The sequence below is a fragment of the Narcine bancroftii genome, chromosome 3 (assembly GCF_036971445.1).
Source record: "Narcine bancroftii isolate sNarBan1 chromosome 3, sNarBan1.hap1, whole genome shotgun sequence".
NCBI lineage: Eukaryota > Metazoa > Chordata > Chondrichthyes > Torpediniformes > Narcinidae > Narcine > Narcine bancroftii.
Window position 1 is genome coordinate 304,822,433 of NC_091471.1, and position 21,054 is coordinate 304,843,486.

A 21,054-nucleotide genomic window follows, 5' to 3' on the forward strand; every position below is an offset into this window, starting at 1 on the left:
CACAAAAAATGCAATCTCCTTCATGTACTGCCTGAATTAAAGTCTGGTATTTGTTGAGAATGTTGAACAGTACATCACAGGAACAGGCTCTTGAGCCCACAATGTCTACACAGAAAGTGATCCCAATTGAAACAAACATGCTTCCCATTCACGATCCATACCCCTGGGTAGTCCTGTATCTGTCTCGAAGCCTCCTAAACACCACTGTTGTGAATGCTTCCATCACTTACCCCAAAGAAGCCTGTTCCAGGGACCCACCACTCTCATGTTCAAAGAAAGAAATTGTCCTGCACATCTACTTTAATCATTTCCCCATCCACCTTAAAGAATGATGTGACATTTTTACCCTGGGCAAAAGATTTCTGACCCTATCTATAGCCTCTTTCACACTGGCACCTTATCCTAGTAATCAATGGCTAATATACTGGTTAAAGGGCCAGTATGAATGCTCACGAATTGGCTTGCAGGCATCAAATCACTTGGGGATGGACCACCTAGGTAAGGTATATCATCCCTGGGGGTCATCTGACACATGCCATGCTGATTAACCCAGTGTGAAAGGGACATGGACTATTCAGGTACAAAGTAGTGAAGCGTTGATCGTGGTTTTACATGAGTGCAGGTACTTGAAGGAAACAAAAGATTAAAAAGTTATAAAAATTTGTATTCAATTTACTAAATCCTGTTTAATGTATTAAGATCATGTATTAAAACAAAATTAATCATGCCTAATGTTAGGTCTGCTTTGTTCATGAATGAGTGAGACAAACACCAGACTGAGTCGAAATCAGGGTTCTTTGTTCTTTATTACCGGATTGTAACACTTGCGACTAACCATGTTAGTCGGAGAATGCATTCTGCCGTTATCAGCAAAATGGTGATTTTTTATACCCTTGGATATGTGCTTAGAACATCACCATATCATTACTTGTCCAATGACTAAAACTGTTGCTATCCTTTCCCTGCTAGCTTCCTGCCTCTCAATCCATCAATGTCTCTCTTATCTTGTAAGTACAAGGATGCATTCACATCTTGTTACAGCCCTGTACATTCCCATCTCATGATGTTTTACCTATCAGGAGTACAAGGACACCTCCCCTTCTTGTTACAGCCCTGTACCGGGTAACTCCCTACACATTCCCATCTCATGATGTTTTACCTTACACTAATTATAACATAATTAATCATTATGTACAGCACATTATGAGCCCTTGAGCCCCTGTTGTTCTGACTTGTATAAACCTTTATAAATTTATAAAGGACAGTGGGTAGCAGAAATAAAACACACAGGTGCACAATTTATAAAGACCTTGGGAAAGGTGCAGAGAGAGAGAGCGCGATGCAGACCTGCCCTCCCAGAATTCCATGTGGCAGAGAAACCCCTCCATGAGTGTCCCGTGCATACAGCCCTTTCTTTGCCGCTTGGAATTCTGGGAAAGCAGGTCCACCATTGCTTGATGCCTCACTCAGACCTCACTGGTAGAGGATAGGCACCTGTCTCCCCAGGGATACCTGTTGGCGAGCGTGAAAAGATGCAGAGAATTGGTTAACTGTGTTCCAGTGTGAACAGTTAAAAAAAAATTAACTCGTTTATTGAACAGCCAATTTACTGGTTAGCCAGTGTGAAAAGGGCTATAACTAATATCAGGTCTCCTCTCAGCCTTTGACACTCAAGAAAAAAACCACCCAGGTTTGTCCAACCTCTCCTTGTGGCTCCTGTCCTCTAATCCAGGCACCTTCCTGATAAATCTATTTTGTACCCTTTCCAAAGCCTCCACATCCTTCCTGTCACTACTGCAAGTGTGGCCTAACCAAGGTTTTATATAGCCATAGCATTTAAGTACCAACTTTAGGACCAGCAGATGCCAGCATTCCTTGGCTCCTGATGCCAGCCAGTTTTGAGATGTAGTCTTTGCAGTAACGCAGAAAGCTCTGCAGCCAATTTGCTCAAAGCAAGGTCTTAGAAATAGCAACAAAGAACTGTTGATGTGATCCGCTTTTATTGATTTTGCTCAAATCTCCTTCCTCTTCTTCAAAATCATTCCTCATGAGCTTTTGCATCCATCTGAAAGGGGAGGCACAGCGTTAGCTGAACAATTTATACGAAAGATGAAGATACAAGCAGATGAGTCGCTCATTCCCTGGGCCCATTCTTCCTTTCATTTGGATAATGGCTGATCTGATTGTACCTTCAGCTTTGCCTAGAATCTTTTTCTGCTGTTATAAATGGACTTTGTGGGTAAAAGGTAATGGCCTTGCACAGTCTTAATTGTATTGTTCTCTATACCCTGCCCTTTGACTTGTTACATTCCACCCTATACTAATGTTACTAATATTGATGTATTTAAGCATGAGTTGACTTTTCTGATAAACCTACAAAACAAGACTTTTCCGTGTTGTTCTACACGTGAAGATAAATAATTCAATTCCAATTCACAGTGCGACACTCCCTCAGTAACATACTGAGACAATGTGCTCAAATCTGAATCATGGGCCTTGAGCATACAGCAGTTTGAGGCCTACCAACTGATGCTAATGTATCTGCGTCAAGTAAGTCCGTCTCAGTCTACTGCAGATTTGTGGTGTTTGTGCGCCCTTAACCTTCCAGGCCTTTGGCCTGAGAACACCAATGGTGTAAAAAATTGAAATCACCCAAACTGTTTTTTAGCACCAAGAAATATTGGCATATGACATATCTAGTGAGTGGAACCTTTCATTTGAGCTTGTCAAGAGGGAGTGGTCACTGGCTTGCACTTAATTTCTGCCCAACTCCCGAAATACCTGAGCATCTCGCAGCTTAAACTGTCCCGGATGCTGGAAAAGTTCGAAGATTGCAGCCTGACTTTTCAAAGGGATTCTTCAAAGGGAGGAACGCTCAGCACCTTTAGTGCTGCAAAATATTGCCCAGTGCCACAGGAGAACAGCAACAGCGAAGGATTGGATGATCCAGACCCAGTGCTTTCTGTGGGATGTGTACCTTTCCTCTGGCTGCTCTTGACTCCTCTCATATCTGCAAAAACGTGCTGGTTGCGCGATTAATTGGCCGCTGCAAATTGCACCATGTGCAGGGCAGGTGGGGGTGGGTGAAGGGGTTACATGGAAATAACGAGGCGAATGGGATTGATGGGTGTATTCTGAGAGGCAGTATAGTCTTGACTGGCCAAGTCGTTTCCTGCATTGTGAGGAAATGGAAATTAAAGAAGGAAATAAAGGGTAATATGCTGAGAGATCTTGGGAGGGAATGAGAAAATTTAGATGTTTGGCAGTTAAAGGCCCTTCGCGTCTAGGATGAGAAAGGCAATTTTAGTGGAAATTAGGGTTATTGGGCTTGAAAATAAGAACAAGATTTTAAATTGGGGCTCTGCTGAGCCAGTGTAGCTTTGCAAGAACAGGGGTGACTACGAAGTGGTCTGGTGGTCAATGAGAAGTGGTTTGGTTGACTTCAAGTTCATGAAGAGGAGATAAATCCAACCAACAAATGGTGATGTCTTGGAGTAACAATGGCATGGTTAGAGTTCAGCAATGAGCAAAGGCAGGTGGAACTGACTGATTCTAGTGCACTGGGGGAAAGAATACTGAATCATTGCACCCAGAAAGGCAGAAAGTAGCAAACGTAGCAAGGCCATCACAGGCTCCGACCACTCATCCATTGGAATTATCTATGTGAAAGATTGCCTCACTATCAAAAAGGTCCCTCCCCATCACCCTGGTGCTATAGGTCAAGAGGACCCCAAAACCCAGCAGCAATTGAGATTTACCAAGACAAATGGTTACTTAAACAAAAGTTGCTTTTAATTATCTTTAAACATGAAAACTGGATCAAACTTCAACTTATCACTATTAACTTAACTTAAACCCCCCCCCCCCCATCTAATTCTAAGCGCACATGTATATAAGTTCAGAAAAGTTCTTTAATTCACAGTCCAATCTCACTTCTCCAAGTTCACTGGTTGCAGGCAATTCTTATACTGTGAATTTAACATTTATGAATTTCACCAGGCTTTGGTGCTTGAAAGGTAAATGGCTATCGCTCAGGAAGGTTCTTGTTGGTTTTCAGAGAGAGATTTGTTGCTTGTTGGACATCCACAACTGATTCCTTCTGAACAGCCACTTCAGTGTCTTGCCGAAGAAACTTGCCCTGTCAGGGTTTTCCAGATGATAACCAGGTCGCCAGAGTTCCTTTTTGCTTCCCTTATTTCAAATAAAATGTTATACAGCCGGCTACTCTTCTTGGATGGACCACAAGGGCTTTGACCAGAACTCACAACCTGTCTTCAAAATGGGGTTTTCCACAAGGTTGCCAGCTTGTCATTTTTTTTAGGTATTTGGATTTTTTTTAGGTATTTGTATGTAACCTACACTTAAAAAAAAACCTGTCACAATTGATCTCCTTTAAAGCATATCTATATGCAATATAAAATATAACATAATCTGTCACACTGGTCATAATCTCTTCTTGCTGCAATACTTAAAGGTGCTGGAGAAACTCAGCAGGTCACACAGCATCCATAGGAGTAGAAGGAAATCAACGTTTTAGGCCTGAGCCCTTTCTCAGGAATGCCAAAAATCAGGCAGATGTCTGAATTAAAAGTTGGGGGGAGGGGGAGGAGTACAGGCTAACAGGTAAAAGGATACAGGTAGGAGGGTAGTAGATCAGGTGATGGGGGAGAGGTCTGATTTCTCTCTGATCAAGGGAAGAAAAGAGTAAAAAGGAGGAAAGAGGATGGAAGATCAAGGGTTGAGAGGGAAAAAAAAGGAAAATTGGAGATCAATATTGAACCCATCTGTTTATAAACTGCCGAGATGAAATACAATGTACTGTTCCTTCAGTTTCCTAGCTAACGGAGTGATGCTGGTGTCTGGGTTCTGGAGTGGGCATAGTGTGTATCTAGTAGAGGTATGGGTGTTTGTTGTATGTGTATTGGTGTTGGAAGAGATAGTTGTGTGGTACTGGAGGGTGTATGGTGTGTGTATAGTTGATGGAATGGCTTCACTTTGCAGTGCTACAATGTGCAGCTTGCAGTTGCAAAATCTCCCCATGTTACTTTTTGGAATGGAGAAGAAAATAATATTTTTCTCTTTTTAACCCGTATTCCTGAAAAGATTTTAGTATGGTTTTTGTGCAGATGTTAAACTGTAGGCTGCCTCATAATGCCCACTGACCCCTTCGAGACCAGCTCACCCACTACCATGATCCCAAAGTCTCTCATTTCTGTTACAAAGCAATACCTCTGCAGTGACAGCACCCTATTGAGAACATAACCCCCTTACCCACAAGCCCACCTAAGAAGTCCTATCTGATTGGAATTGGCTGGCTTGAGCGAGCTCAGTGGGCAGGACAGAGATGCAGGATCAAGTAACAGCTGGCTGTATATAAAATCCCATCTGTTTCCACTCTGCTTTCTCATTCAGACTGTGTGATTAGGGGAGCCTGCATTAACATCAGAATGAGAGAGAGGATGGAGAAACAAAGGGTGGGGGAACAGTCCACAGCTTCTCCCACTCCTTCCCCCCCCCCCCCCCCCCAACACACACACAGACAAAAAAAAAACCCCTGCACTACTGGATACAACTGTTTGGTAGAAGCCAGCTTTCTTGTGAAGTTCTCTAACACAAGAACAGTTGCAGTACTTTGAACAGCTCTGATTTATCTGAGCCGTGATGGACTGATCTCACAGCTGGAACAGGTACAGAGAGCTGAGGAAACTGCTTTGATTTTGGGCTGCTGATGTGAAGGTGATCTGTACTGGATGGTGGCAGGTAGGATGTGGCTCTGTCTGACCTCGCCTTTCACTAGCATGTAGGCACTGGGACCACACAGGCTTGGCTCTGATTCTACCACTGGTTCTGATGTAGCTCCAATTTTGGAGCTGTCTCTGGCACTGAGTAGAAACTGGTCTTACCCTGGACCATGAACTGATGTTTGGCTCTGTGTCTCCGACACTGGTTTGAGTTTGCCACATACTCGTGGGGCCCAAAGGATTCTTTGCGCCATATTCAACAGACACAGTGTTGGCAAAACCTTTGGAGTTTGCCATCAGGGGTGCAGTGATTTTCATGCATTAGTCAGATGCATGGGATCTTCCACACCGAGAGGTATCAGCAGGAGATGAAGGTGGGGTGGGGTTATTTGGTAACTGGCTTAACAAAGCTAACTAAATTTTAGATTGATTTCTGAGTACATATATGACATTGCATTCTAGCCTGAGATTCTCTTTACAATACAATAAAACCCCTGTTATCTGGGATTTAAGCAACTGGCAAAAAAAAGGAAAATAAAAGGTAAAAAATACAGGTTTAAAATTGGTGTGCTTTGCCGTTAGTTTGCTAATCACGCCATCTCAAGCAACTGGAGAACACACTTATCTGGCATTTACCAATCGCCATAAGTGCCGGATACCATGGATTTTACTGTGTGAGGTTTTTTCCCCACTGATCTGATCAATAACCAGTGACACCCACCCATCTCTTCTCCTTCAAATATAAATAAAATAACAGAAAACAATATACCAAAGAATCCAGAGATCTTTCTCCTCAGTAACATAAAAAATAAAGAATTTGGAATTGACTTGGAAGATGCACAAAAAAGATTTGTCAAGATAGCCCTAGCCGTAGCAAAAAAATGTATTATGTCAACCTGGAAATTGGAAGATAATTTGAAAATACAACAATGGTATATAGAAATGAATAAATGTATTCCATTAGAAAAAATAACATATAGTTTAAGAAATAATATTGAAATATTCGAACAAGTATGGGAGCCTTACATTAAATACAATAGCGAAAACCTACCAGGAACAAACATTACCTAAGTTGATGGAAGGAGAAGAAAAGAAAAGAATGGACTCAGTAGAATTTCTGGTGTATTTTTGTTGAATGACAACATTGTCTAACTGAATTAATGCAACCTAGATTGTATACCTAAAATGGATGAGAGGGGGGGGGGTGGCTTGGGAGGAGGGAGGGGGGAGGGAGAAAAAGTCACTGTAAATGTGTGGAAAAGAAAAAGTGTATATCATGGCTATTGTGATTTATGGTGTGAAAAATAAAAAATTTAAAAAAAATAAAAAAAAAACTCAAGATTTGTTCTATTACTGGCACCTTGTTAAGCAAATCTCCTGCGAACTGCATGTCCTCCTGATACCTGTGGTGATCATGCTGGGGTGTATTGACCCGCCCGCCTGAGAGAGCTGAGCTCTGTGTGTAATCATAAAATTAAACTGGATTACGCTTCACACAATGCTGAAATGCCTTTGGGTTCATGACTTGCTTGCCTTCTCTGTAGATCTCCGAAGCTCCTCTCTCTGACCTTCACCCAACCTGTACAATTCTTACTTGCATCTGACAAAGGGCCAAAAAATGGGTCACCTTTTACTTCCTGTAATTGAGATTTTGACCTGCTGAGTTTGTCCAGCACATTTGTGTTTTGTACTCAACGCTAGCATCTGCAGAATTTCTTGTTTAACTACTATCCCTCTCCTACCCCCAACGTTAGCCATATCAGAGGTCTACTAATATTAAGCCTACCGTCAGACTCCCAAATGTTTCCAATGTTGCAGTCTTAAAAAATACCTGTGCTTTGTTTTGTTATGAACTCTAAAACCTTGGGTTCTTCAGTTTGATGGATGATCCTGCTCTATTTATTTCTATTATCTTCCTTTTATATTATTGTCCACTTATTATTTGATAATTATACTTGAGTCATTGTTTGTGTGTCTTGTGTACTTGGGAAGTTGCAGCAAGTAATTCTTGCATTGACTTGGGTGTGTGACAAGAATCTCTTTGCTCATTCATTCACCCTGCTCATCTTATGCATATCCTTTTTATATTCCTCTTCAGCTATCCATTGTTCCTGGACTCATTCAGTACAGACAAACATATTGCTCCATTAGCTTCTCTGCTGACCATGAAGTGTGTATTTTCATAAATTCCATTTTATTCCAAGCACATCGCATCAACTTCCTCCAGATTCTATGACACTACAGTGGCCAAATAACTTATCAACCTGCCTACCTTTGAAAACCAGAATCAAATAATAGTCAAAAAATAGGAGGAAAATAGCCACAAAGAGAACTATTGTAGTGTAAGACAAAGTTGAACTTGGGTTGCTGGAACTCTAAGATCACAACTCTGCTACCCCTGAGTTGGCAAATAGTTCAGTCAACATTCTCTTCCACTTCTGGGCAGCACTACTGAGAAAGGTGTTCCTCCTTAAAACTGTTGGATAAATGCAATGTTAAAGGATCTCAATCAGAGCCAGAGATTATTGAGTGCAATTCTGTTACCAGCGTCAGCAGAGCTCAAATCTGGTGCTGTCTGTCAGGGGCTTGTACGTGTCTGTGTGTGTTTCCACTGGGGGCTCTGGTTTCCTTTCACCCATCAAAATGTGCTGGGTGTTGTATGTTAATTAGGTGGCATGGGATTATGGGCTGATAGGGCCTGTTACCTAAGTTTACCTAAGTGCTGTATACCTAAGTTTAAAAATGAACAAAGGCTCGATCTCCTTCCTGTTCACAAGAATCATGAACATGTACAGTTGCTTTCCAACCTTGGTGCCAGTCCAGCAAAAAACAGAGGGGGTGCAGCAGTATTGAGGATGTCATCCTTCAAATCAGTCCTGGACTGTTGTGTCACAGTCTTTCAAACCTGAACTGAATGGGCAGGACAGGCCTGGGGAGCTAAAGAGCCTGTTTCTGGGCAGTGTGGAGAGAGTCCATCGTAGAGTGAATGCTGGTGTGTATGACTCGATGTGCAGTTGGAGAGGATTTCAAGCTTGCCACGCACACAGAAAATTTCTTCCACAGAATGGCACTTACCAACTGAAGTGACATACCTGGAAGGTTTAGTTTGGAGATACAGCATGGTAATAGGCCCTTCCGACCCACGAGCCTGCAGTGCCCAAATACCCCCATGTGACCAATTAATCCAACTCCGTACATCTTTGGAATGTGGTAAGAAACTAAAGCACCTGGAGGAAACCCATGCAGGTCACAGCAAGATTGTGTAAACTCCTTACAGACAGCGCCAGATGCGAACCCATCTTGCTGATGTTGTAATTGGACTACCCGCTACAGAAACCATGATGTCCTAATTCCTCAAACCATGATCTGGGTGAGGAAGTTGTCCTTGAAAGGAAAGTGGGTCAGAGAAAGCATAGTGACAACCCAATCTTTCTCTTCCAAATGGCGAGACTTGAGTTGGCCCAGGGCGGCATTAAACTGGCACGTGAGGGAATACCTCTTTGAATAACAGTGTTGAAGGACTGAGAGTGGCCATTCAGTCAGCTGTGCTGTTCTGTCTTTCAACAGCATTTGAAACCCAAAACCATGAGGATGGTGAAAAAAATTAGATTTAGAGTTAATGAGATATTGTCACTTGTACCGAGACACAGTGAACAGTTTTTATTTTAACTGCATATGCCAACTGAGGATGAGGAAAAAGTTGATGTTTCCCAAAAATCAAGTTTATTGTCATCTGATTGCAGAAGTGCAACCCAATGAAACAGCATTCTCTGGTCCTCGTTGCAAACATGCAGACACACAACCAGACATTACACATATATAGAGAAACGTATATACATATACACATACAGGACAAGTATTTAATCTATATAAATAAATATTGCTTTCTACATGTGAGAGTCTTGGATGGTCAGTGTGAGCAGTTCCTTTGGTCATTCAGCATTCTCGCTGCTCGTGGGAAGAAGCTGTTCCTCATATCCAGATGACTGTTCTCAACTATGACTCCTCAATCCCTGGTCCCTATCCACAAAGCTGGGAAGACTTAACTGGCCAACAGAAATATATCAGATCAACGAAGATGAGGAGTATATTGTCATGCTCATTGTACAATGTAGATATGCACTGAAATAATTGTATGTAAAGAGAAATTGTAATAGTAAATTAATTGAATTAAATTAAAAGATAAATATATAAGATGGATAATAATTTTTCAGTCATCCGAGTGCAAACCAAAGTGATTTGCAATGCTTCAAATCCTGATAACACTTTACAACTATAAATCTTTTGATATGAACCATGACTATATCCAACCACTGAGTATTTATAGCAGCATCCACTGGCAGAGAATTCAAAAGATTTACTATCTTTTACGTGAAGAAATTATTCCTTACACTTGTTCTCAATGGTCAGTAGCTTTAACCTGAGTGTGCATATTTCTAGAACCTCCAGCCACTTCACTGCCAATCTGTCACTCCCTCTCTGAATCTTGTACGTTTCAGTGAAATCACCTTTCATTCTTCTCGTCACAAGTGAATCCATTCTCACTCCATCTTCCCTCAAGGATTCCCTTATCGCTGAAAGTCACCCCAGCATTTCCAAGTTGTACTGATGCTCTCAGACAATGAGGCAGAAGCTATAAATAATCCTGGGGAACGAGGTCAGAGTAAAGCCCAGCAGAATCTCAATTAGATGTTCATTTTGTCCTCCAGCCACCTTGTAACAAAGATAAGACAACAAGACACTAGAGACTCATCAGGACAGGCAGCGTCCACAGAGAAATGGACAATCAAGATTTTGAAACATTGACTGTCCATTTCCCTCCTTGGATGCTTCCTGTCCTATTGAGGTTCTCCTACTTTTCATTGTTTGCTCAAGATAACAGCATCTCTGTATGTCTCTTGTAATGATGACCAACCTACCATTGGCAATTTCGAGCAGTTCTTGTTCCACACAAGCTGTGACACAACTCTCCATCTAGTTCTATCTTAACAACTCCATTGATGCAGCCTTCAATGTGCGGAACACATCAATTTTACCAACTATGGTACTGACTTCCACCGAGCCCACAAATTCACTTTGACTATTCCTAAGACTTGTTTCCTTCTTCTGGATCTCTCTGGAAGTTGACATTTCTCATATACTGATTGATGTCCACAGTTGATGAGACTACACCTCCTGCCACCCTGTATGTTCAAAGTTCAGATTTATTGTCAGATTACCATACAACTCTGAGATTCATGTAATCAAATAATGTAATCAACCTTTACTCTGTTTTTAGCAATTTCTGCTCTCAAAGATAAGGCTTTCCACTCCAGGACATCTGAAAGATCCTCCTCTTTCTGGAAACGTGGCTCCTCCTCCATTCACATCACCATTTCCCGCTCTTCTGCTCCACGGTCCAGAGAAGTGCTATCGCATTTTCACTGTACACTGCAATGGTTATGGTATGAATGACAAATAAACACGACTTGAGATGGAGCAGCATCCACTGCCAGATCAACCATGATCATATTCAATGGCAGAGCAAGTTTAATGGGCCAAATGGCTTCCTCCTGCTCTGATTTCTTCTGTTCCTTTCAGGTACCACTCACCACCTTCCATTTCTATCAGATCCGATCATTTCTCCACATCACCTCCCAGCCTGTTGCTATCTTCTCCCTTCTCCTCCTCACATGGATTCTCTCAGTCAATCGACCCCCCTCCTCACCTGGATCCACCTGTTCCTTGCCAGCTCCCCTCTCATCGCTGTCCTCTCTCTGCACTAGGATCCTTTAAACCCTCAGTTCTGAATCACAGTAATTCATTATTACTCACGCCCTCCACACCTGCTGCTCAACTTGCTGAGTTTTGCTTCAGATTCCAGCATCTGAGGTGTATGATATCTCCATCAAACCTTGTGTCATCCTATTTTCTTGCTGAACCTGTCTGATTATTTTCTGCATCTCATAAACAGCACTGAAATTTGCTAGTTTTTCATGGTTTTACAAGTGATCTATTTCTGCAGTTCTTCCTACTCAAACATGCACTCTGCCAGAGCCTCTCACCATTGCTTCATAATTAGTTTTCACTCTTTTATACTGTTCTGAAACTGCCTTGTTTGAGGACCAGCTCAGCAGCCTGAGCCTGCCTGTAAACAAGGGCACAGTAGCATCAGCCTGGATTCTATTCAAAAGTGATGCATTGCCATGTGACATCTGCTGGCCCCAGTGGGGAGGACTCACACATTTATTAGCAAAGGGCAATCAGAGAAGGGCATTGACTGTCCTTCTCACCAAGAGAGCAGCACTATGTGTTGTGGCTGCTCCAGGACAGGGCAGGAAGGAGCCTGGTGGAAGTACTGAGCTTCTTTAAGGGAAGCATTGAACTGTTCAGGAAGAACCACTTATGATGGAGATCTAGGACATCACCAGATAGGTCTTAAAACTCTTCTCATACACGTGTATTCACACACACACACACACACACACACACACACACACACACACACACACACACACACACACACACACACACACACACACACACACACACACACACACACACACACACACCAGGGAGACACCTCCATATTTGTGATGCCCACATGATTGGAGAGGGCTTCACTCCTCACAGAAGAACTCTTTAAAGGGATTACTCATTGGATCGGAACAACAAGAGGCATATACAATCTATCCGAGCACATTGGGGGGGGGGGGGGTGTGTGGGTGTGAGCAGGCTGTACTGAGTTTTGGAGATGCCTTGTGAATTGCCCTGTTATAAGAGAACTGACATTCTATGACATTCTAAAAGTGGCTTCTATTTTAGAACAATATCAATTTTTTTGTCTTTGCTAAAGAGCAACCATTTTCTGTACCTGGGAGATGGTTTGTGATGGGGACACTTGAACCACATGTTGAATTAACTGTGTGCGTGTGTGTGTGTGTGTGTGTGTGTGTGTCTGTGTTGTATGTTCATATGCATATCCGACCCTGGGAAAAGGTCAGATGCGGGAACATTAAACCCAGATCTACAGTACTTGGACTGACTTCACAAGCTGTGCGATTTCACCAGGAAATGATCACTCTCTTTACCCTTGGCTTTCAACAGCTTTGGATCATGTAACACCAAAACAAAAGCAGTATGTGGTCCAGATTGTGAACACACTTTCCTTCTGTCAGCCTCTTCCCCTTTTGCTCCACCAGTCCACTGTCACTTACAGGCGTTTTGTGTCCTCCTCACATCTCAGCAACCCACTGACATCCAAACAAGGGGCTTAGTAAGAAGCCAGCAATGGTCAGCAAACCACGATCCCATCATCAAGTTTATTATCCTCTGACTGTACCTGTATAATGAGACAAAACAGCATTTCTCCAGACCACAGTTTACCTATATTACATTTCTCTCACACTACATTATCCCATGCGTAACTAAAAATATAATATAAAATGAATATGTAAAATCATTGCGGACCACTTCCACCCTTCACACAGCATTTTTCATCTGCTCCCAAGGGAGAAGAGATACAGAAGTATCAGAGCCGGCACCACCAGGCTGAGGAACAGCTTCTTCCCCCGAGCAGTGAGAACGCTAAACGACAAAAGGAACTGCTCACACTAACCATTTGAGACTCTCATGTACAAAGTGATCTTTATTTATTTATTTAGATGAAATACTTGTCCTGCATATGTATTATTTGTCTGTATTTGTGTTATATCTGGTTGCACGTCTGCATGTTTTGCACCAAGGACCGGAGAACACTGTTTCATCAGTTGTACTTGTACAATCAGATGACCATAAACTTGACTTAACTAATATAGTGGGTAGATAGTAACCAAGGTCCCAGTCTGAGGGAATTCTCTGAAACCCAGCCAGCATGTCACCTGAGCTAACTAATGGTTCCCCTCACCATTGTCCGTGGGTCATTGGTGATGCCAGGTGTATCTTGCATTGAAGAGTGTCATGAGCTAATCCCTGGATCATAATTTGAAAGGCAGTTGGGTGAGCATTTGATCAAGGATACTTGGGGAAAGAAATTAAATCAGGAGCTCTAGCATAACTTGTATAAAATTGCCAGTGGCTCCCTTCTGTTTTATAATTAGGAATGTGAACAAAATGCGTGCTGGAGTCAGAGAGGTGGGGATATAGTGGAAAGTGGTTACCTAAGCCCAGCCAAATGGGATCCAACTATATAAATCAGGTATAGGTAGGTCTCAAATAATTGATACGTTCGATAATGCCCTAGGCTTTGGTTGGGTGTCGAGCAGTGGTTCTCAAACTTTTTCTTTCCCTATGCCATGATTAGTAAGGGATTGCTTAAGGTGAGTGGAAAGTTTGAAAACCACTGTTTTAATTGTTCCTAATTGACTCGTTATGTGCACGGTTTCATAACTCCAAAGGAAATTGAGCAATGACAGTTTTTCTCAAGCAAAGAAATTCAGTAACAATTGGATCTAGAGCAGTGATTCTCAACCTTCCCTTCCCACTCACAGACCACTTTAAGTAATCCCTTACTATTCACAGAACACCGAAGGCATAGGGATTACTTAAAGTGGTCTGTGAGTTGAAAGAAAATGGTTGAGAACCACTGATGTAGAACGTCAGTGGTTGGACTGGGTTTTGGTTGTGTACCTTTGCTGCCTGGCAACTTCTTCCCAATTAAACTGGTAAGCAACAGGGCAGGGGTTTGAACTGCTGTGAAGCTAAGGCTTTGCCATCTCCTGGACACACTCAGCAACAGCTCTCCAACACAAAAGCTATCTTCCTTTTGTCCAGGGCACTTTTGCAAGAGTTTATACACAAATTCAAAGATAGTACTGTTTTTGTGCAGTAGATAATTTGTCAAATAAATCCTAGGAGTTAATTTTCCATATGAAAGGCATTTGACTAACTTGTCTTCATCAGTAAGGGCATTGAATACAAGAGTTGAGATGTCATGTTACATCTGTACAAGATCAACATGCAATCTGCTGGAGAAACTCAGCAGGTTGTGCAGCATCAATGAGAGTTGAGGAATTGTCAACATTTGGGCTGGAACCTTTCATTAGGACTGAGAGTGTGGAGAAGAGAGAGCTGGTGGAATGAGGACATGGTGAGAGGGGCAGAACCAGGGCTGGTGGAGGATTGGTGGTCCAGGGAGAGGTGAAGGATGATAGGCAGTTGACTGGCAGATGTCAGGGAAAGGGTGAGAGTGGGAAATGAAACAAAAGGGCCAGGTGGAGGAAAATGAGTCACACAGGCTGCAGTGGGTGATTAACAGACAAAAGTGGTCAGTGGTGGAATCTAAAGGTGGCCATAGTGGTATAACGAAAGACTAGATGGGGGAGATGGAGGACGGGAAGAATTCAGTGAGGGAAATGGTCCTGGAAGGGGAAGGAAGAGAGAGGAGTGTGAGAATTTCTGGGGAGCTGAGGTAGAAGTGGTTAGGAAAAGAGACAAAAGTGATTCACCAATGCCCCATTGGCCCTTGTCCATCTCTTCCCACACTATCCTCATTATACCAACCATCTCTGTTCGAGAGTCCCACTGATGCAACTCGACTGCTTAGTTCCTTCAGCAGATTATACGCTGCTCAAGATTCCAGCATCTGTAATTTCTTGAGTGTCTCTCTCCATCCAACCATGTAAGATGTTGATGAAACCACACTCTGATATTGGGTGCAGTTCTGGTTGCCTAATTATAGGGAGGGTGTCTTTAATCTTGAATAGATGCACAAAGACGTTGCTGGGACTGGTGGCCTAAAGTTATAAAGTAGATGGGATTTCTCTGTCTGGAGCTTTGGAGCACGATGATCTTCTAGAAATACAGGATCATCTGGTTTTTTTTTTCCTCCAGGATTGCGGAGTCTAAAATTAGAGACCATAAATTTATGGTATGAAGGGGAAGAGAGAGGCACCTTTTGACGCAGAAGTCGGTAGATATGTGGAACAAACTGCCTGAGGAAATGGTAGAAATGGGTACTTTGAACAGATACATGGATACGAAAGCTTTAGAAAGATATGGGCCAAGTTTTGCTGGTGAGTGTGGACAGGTCAGACCAAAGGGCTTGTGTCTGTGCTGTAGGGACTATGGCTCCAAATTGTGTCTATTGGCAGTGAAGCTCCATTGTTTGTCCTCATTTAGATGTTGCAAACAAGCCAATGCCCATGCATTTGGGAAGGAAGTAAGTTGTGATGTGAACCCTGATGGTGACTGGATATAAAGGCTGGTTTGCCCCATGCACAGAAGCTTGAATCTATGGAAGCACCATGCCTCAGAGCATCCTAATTTGCTTTTGGGGGCCAAAGGCTTTTTTTTTTTTAAAATAATTTTGTCAATTGTTGAAATGTGGGAAATGTGACAAGCAGAATGTCTCGAGCAAGATTCCGCACAAGAGCAATGAGTTGATGTGTTTCACCAATATTGATTTGCAGGCATCTGTTGCTCAGGAAACCTATCCTTTCTCCACTGGAGTGGTGAGGAGAGTTCAGTTGCTTTTCTTCCATCTGTTGAATCCTTGGTGATGTCGAGATACCCCATTGTGTTCCTGACTGTTCTCTCAGCAGACGTGAGATCTTTCTGATCGGTCTTGACCCACCCATAGGTGAATTGCTGAAGGTGAAGTTGCAGGGTGTATGAGTGGAGCTCTGTGTTCTTGGCTGGCAATGCTTGCACGGTGTTCTAACCACATCCTCCACTTAAGACTGGTTCAAGTGCTGTCTAAATTCCTGTCCTCTGAATGCCCACTTTTGATAGTCTTCATGCCTTGTCTCTTGTTGTGAACACAGCTCTTCACTCACTCCTCTTTCTTGCATTGCCACAGTCCTTCACTGCTGTACAGCCAACATTCCACACCTCCTTCCTTATTGCACTTTACATTATTCTTCGCTCGTACTTCTAACATGCTTCACCTCCTATTGTCAAGCAATACCACAATTCATTCATTCAAACTTTGCCATGATGAGTGCAGGCAAGAAAGGCCATCCAGACTATTGTCTTATCCAACCAATGCAACACCAGCTTGAGTTCAACCTGCAACAATTCCTGGTGTCAGTAACCCAACGTCGTGCTTCCTGGCTTTGAATCTTTTGATCACTGATAGACATTCCCTGTTTAAAAACCTGTAAATGTCCCTTCCTGGTCTCCTCTTGTCACCTACTTTCATTCTGAGCAGTTGTCTTCCATTGCAAACCTTGAGCTATTGACGGAGGCCACACGACACGTGCAGATACTTGTTGTTCAAGAGGCAAGCCAGCTTTCTCCAGAATTGGTCTGTCACGTTGAGGTCTTGACTTCAGTGAGCTCCTGTTAAATCTCTTGTGTCCCTGATGCTTCCCGTCAAACTGAAATTATGCAGTACTCCACAGGAAACCTAGCCCTGGTGAAAAGGATGTATACCGATTGAGTCTGTATTGGTCGAGCAAGAAGTGGGAGATATGAAGGGTCTCAGGATGAGATGGTTGAATGGACACACAGAATATATTGGCATATCAGTAAATTGATTTGCTTATTATCACGTGCAGTGATATACAGTGAAAAACTTTGTTTTGTGTGCTATCCAGCCAAGACATTCCTATACTTAGTACAATAGGTGGTGCAAGAATAAAATAAATATTCAACCTTTTTTTTCTCCCCCCCTCACATACAACCTTAAGTAATGAGAGAAAAACACGATAAGGCTGCAGACACTGTGATTGTAGTAAAAACACTGAAATACTGCAGGAACTCAGCTGGTTTATTCAGCATCTAGGATCTTTTTGACAGAAATATATTGCTGCTGTTTCAAAATGTTTCAAATAGGAATAAACCAGCCAAGTTCCCCTAGCACTTTGGTGTTTTTAACCACCTTGAATAATCCCTTACTAACCACAGAGCATCCATGGCACAGGTATTGTTAGGGGCACTGGGCAATTCTTATGGCAACTATGTTTGCCTTATGGCAGACAAAAGTTGAGGTATCTCATTTATGTTATATTTTTAAAGCATTGTTACATGACAATAAAAGGAACCTTTGAGGATAGCGGGAAAGAAACTGCCCTTGTATCTGGAGGTGCATGTTTTCGTACATCTTCAGCTTGCAGAAGTGGGGGGGAGGAGAGGGAGGGGGAGGAGAAGTGGGTGCGACTGGGGTGGATTCTGTCCTTTAATATATTGGCTGCCTTCCCAAAGCAATGGAGTTGACGCAGGAGAGATTGGTTTGTGAGATGGCCCAAGTTGCATTCATAACTCGTGTTTTAAATTTTAAATTTAAATTGTGCTTTTTTAAAAAATTTAGACATACAGCACGATAACAGGCCATTTCTGCCAAAGAGTCCGTGCCTCCCAATTTAATCCCCATTAACCTGCATCCCAGTACGTTTTGAATGGTGGGAGGAAACCAGAACCCCCAGGGACATAGGACACATACAGCCCATACAGACATGGGGAGAATGTACAAACTCCCTACAGATATTGCAGGATTCGATGTCTGATCCAGTCCCGATCGCTAGTACTGCAAAGGTGTTGTGCTAACTGCTATGCCAACCGTGCGGCTCTCTTGTGGTCTTAAGCAGAAAAGCTCCTGTACTGAGCTGCCATTCATGTGGGCAAGATGCTTTCTGAGCTGCCTGTATAAGGAATACACAGGACATACCGAATTTCTGCAGGGTTCTGAGCAAGTGGAGGTGTGGGTTAGCACTTTCTCACCTGTAGGTAAGATTGATAGAAAGCAGGAAGCATTCACCATTCATTCCGCCTCTGTAGCTTGAGGGGATATTGCTGAAGAACAAATGCAGAGATCTGTGTGTAAAAGAAAGACAGTCTGTTATTGGAAGTGAATTTGAACACTGTCTATTCTCTTGGCACCCCACAGTGCGATTGATGTCCCATTTAATGAGGCAGTTCTGATATCAAACACATACTTTGACCCAGCACTGTGTGAAACTATTTTGAAGCTACAAGTAATTTGGTCAAAGTGATAAGGCACCTTAGGGGACAGTCAGTGATAGAGATGTCGCAGCCTGGTATCACTGCTGACCGTGCGTTACAGTATGGACGAGTGTGTTGTCTCAGTCTCCTGTGTGGTCAGGTGGAGCATCAGACAACTAGAGCCTATGGTTGCCAGTTCTCTTAGGAACCCAACCAAGGTGAAGAATGCAAGAAGATCTGTCAGTAGAGTGCTCAAAAGGTCACCGATACAGCAATGGAGTCCTCTGTATCTTCATTGGGACCAGGTCATGCAATGGCATGTGATTTTCGATGAAGAGCTCAGACCCAAAACAACAATGGCCTTTAACTTCCCCAGATGCTGTGTGACCTGGTGAGTTCCTACAGCACATTTGTGCACAGCATATGATGGCCTAAAGGTCTGAAAGATGGACTGGACAGCGTGCCATTGTTACCAGTGAAGATGGCAGACAAAGAGGCATAGATGACAGTAGGCATTTAATCCACTAATAAGGTTGAGTAACAATGACAAGTAAAGCATCATGAATATTAATGGACATCCCATCCCTCTCTTCTCCCTTCAGGGAGAAGGTACACGAGTTTGAAAACACAATCTCCCAGATTCAAAGACAGTTTATTCACTGCTGTTATCAGACCCTTGAATGGATCCCAACCCTGGCAAATGATGATGGCCTTGCACGGTTTTTACTACTTGTCTCTTAACACTGCATTATGTTTTTGTACTTTTCTTTATACCCTGAATTATTTGACTTATTGCAACACTGCTCCCTGCATTATTGCCTTATTTGTTTAGTTATTTGTTATTCTTGCTCTACTGCTGTTTGAGTTGACTTGCCTGGACAGCACACAAGACCAAGCCTTTTTACTGTACACGCGAAAATAATTCACGTATGGGAAATGGTCTCAAGCAATAAATGAGCTCTAACCCAACAGTGTATTTTTCAGTAATCAACAGTGCATGGGGTCTGTTGAAATGCAGCAAGATCTGCTGACCCTGGACAATATCACCCCGTGAACTTCCTCCTTTTTAAAATCGTTTTATTGGTGTTTACATTGTAAACAATTGAGCAGTACAGTTATATATTGCGCTTTTAGATTCAAGAGAAAACAAAATACAAAAACCTTTCCTCGTGATTAAAACAAATCCAGAGCACAATTCATATTAATGAAATAGAACTTAATAGCACAAAAAAACCCAAAAGAAGGAAAAAAAAATTCAAAACGCCTACCACTTAGCAAGGTTAAATGTTAACAGATTGTGTGATGCAATGTGGCGTCAATAATGATAGCAAAAAGCTAACAAAGAAGGCTCACCAGCGGCTCTACTTTGTGAGGTGCTTGAGGAGGTTTGGTGCGTCACCGAAGACTCTCCTAAGCTTCTACAGGTGTACCGTGGTGAGCATTCTGGCTGGTTGCATCACTGCCTGGTATGGAGGGGCCAACTCTCAGGACAAGTATAAACTCCACAGGGTTGTTACATCGGCCTGTGGCATCACCCTGTGGTGATTAGATATGACTGGGCCAGCAAGAGAAAAACTCTGAAATCCAAAAAACCTTCTAAATTGTGCCGATATTCTCAAACTGTGTTTAATTATTGGATTATCAGCTAGTTTATATAAAGAAGAGGATTAAAAGGACCCTAGAATTGCCAGCATGGCAGTGTTCTTAATAAAATTCATTTCTACCCATAAATGACAGTCAACTCAATCATCAAAATGTAGCAACAAAAAAAAAATCAAGTTACGTATATTGACCGCCCAATAATAAAATCTAAAATTAGGAAATGTCAATCAAAATTAATATTTTGAAGATCAACTTTATTTAAGCGGGGGCGTTTTCCTTTCCATATGTCTGAAGATATAAGCGAATCAAGTGAGTTAACAAAGGATTTGGGAATGAAAATCGGTATAGATCGGAAAGATACAAAAATTTAGATAAAATGTTCATTTCAATAGAATTGATGCGACCAATCGTATAACCATATAACCATTTACGGAGCGGAAACAGGCCATGTTGGCCTTTCGAGTCCGTACCGGTTCACTGATTTTGTGCGCCCTCTTCAAGCATTGGTCCCAGTAGATCTTCATTCAATAACGATGATATCCACTAATTTTTTTTCTTCCTCAGATATATGTTGGATAAAACTGGACAAAAGACAAGCAAAAAGAATAAAGTGGCCAAATTTATGGTTAAATCAATGCAAGAAATGAAACTTATGGATATATGGAGGAGGCAGCACCCAAAAGAGAAGGAATACTCATATTATTCAAGTAGGCATAAAACATACTCAAGGATTGATATGTTTTTGTTGTCAGCCCATATTCAAGGGAGAGTTAGAAAAGCTGAATATAAAGCTAGATTACTATCTGATCATTCGCCCCTGTTATTAGTAATAGAACTGGAGGACATCCCA

The 21,054-nt window shown here is 42.3% G+C and overlaps 1 protein-coding gene and 1 long non-coding RNA gene across 19 annotated transcripts in view; one reads left to right on the plus strand and one right to left on the minus strand.

The window, feature by feature from the left end:
- LOC138759021 (receptor-type tyrosine-protein phosphatase S-like) overlaps positions 1-21,054 on the plus strand; it is a 449,917-nt gene that overhangs the window by 64,360 nt on the left and 364,503 nt on the right. Inside the window, exon 2 of one of the 18 annotated variants that reach the window (XM_069928794.1) lies at positions 13,232-13,354. The exons of the other annotated variants lie outside the window; for them this stretch is intronic. The gene's annotated coding sequence lies outside the window, so the exon portion shown is untranslated. The remainder of the gene's footprint in view (positions 1-13,231; positions 13,355-21,054) is intronic. 18 annotated transcript variants of the gene reach the window in all.
- Positions 1,997-18,468, minus strand: LOC138759022 (uncharacterized). The gene is made up of 3 exons (XR_011354592.1): positions 18,381-18,468; positions 12,938-13,062; positions 1,997-2,065 (listed from the first exon to the last, which is right to left on the minus strand). It is a non-coding gene; the product is annotated as an uncharacterized lncRNA (long non-coding RNA).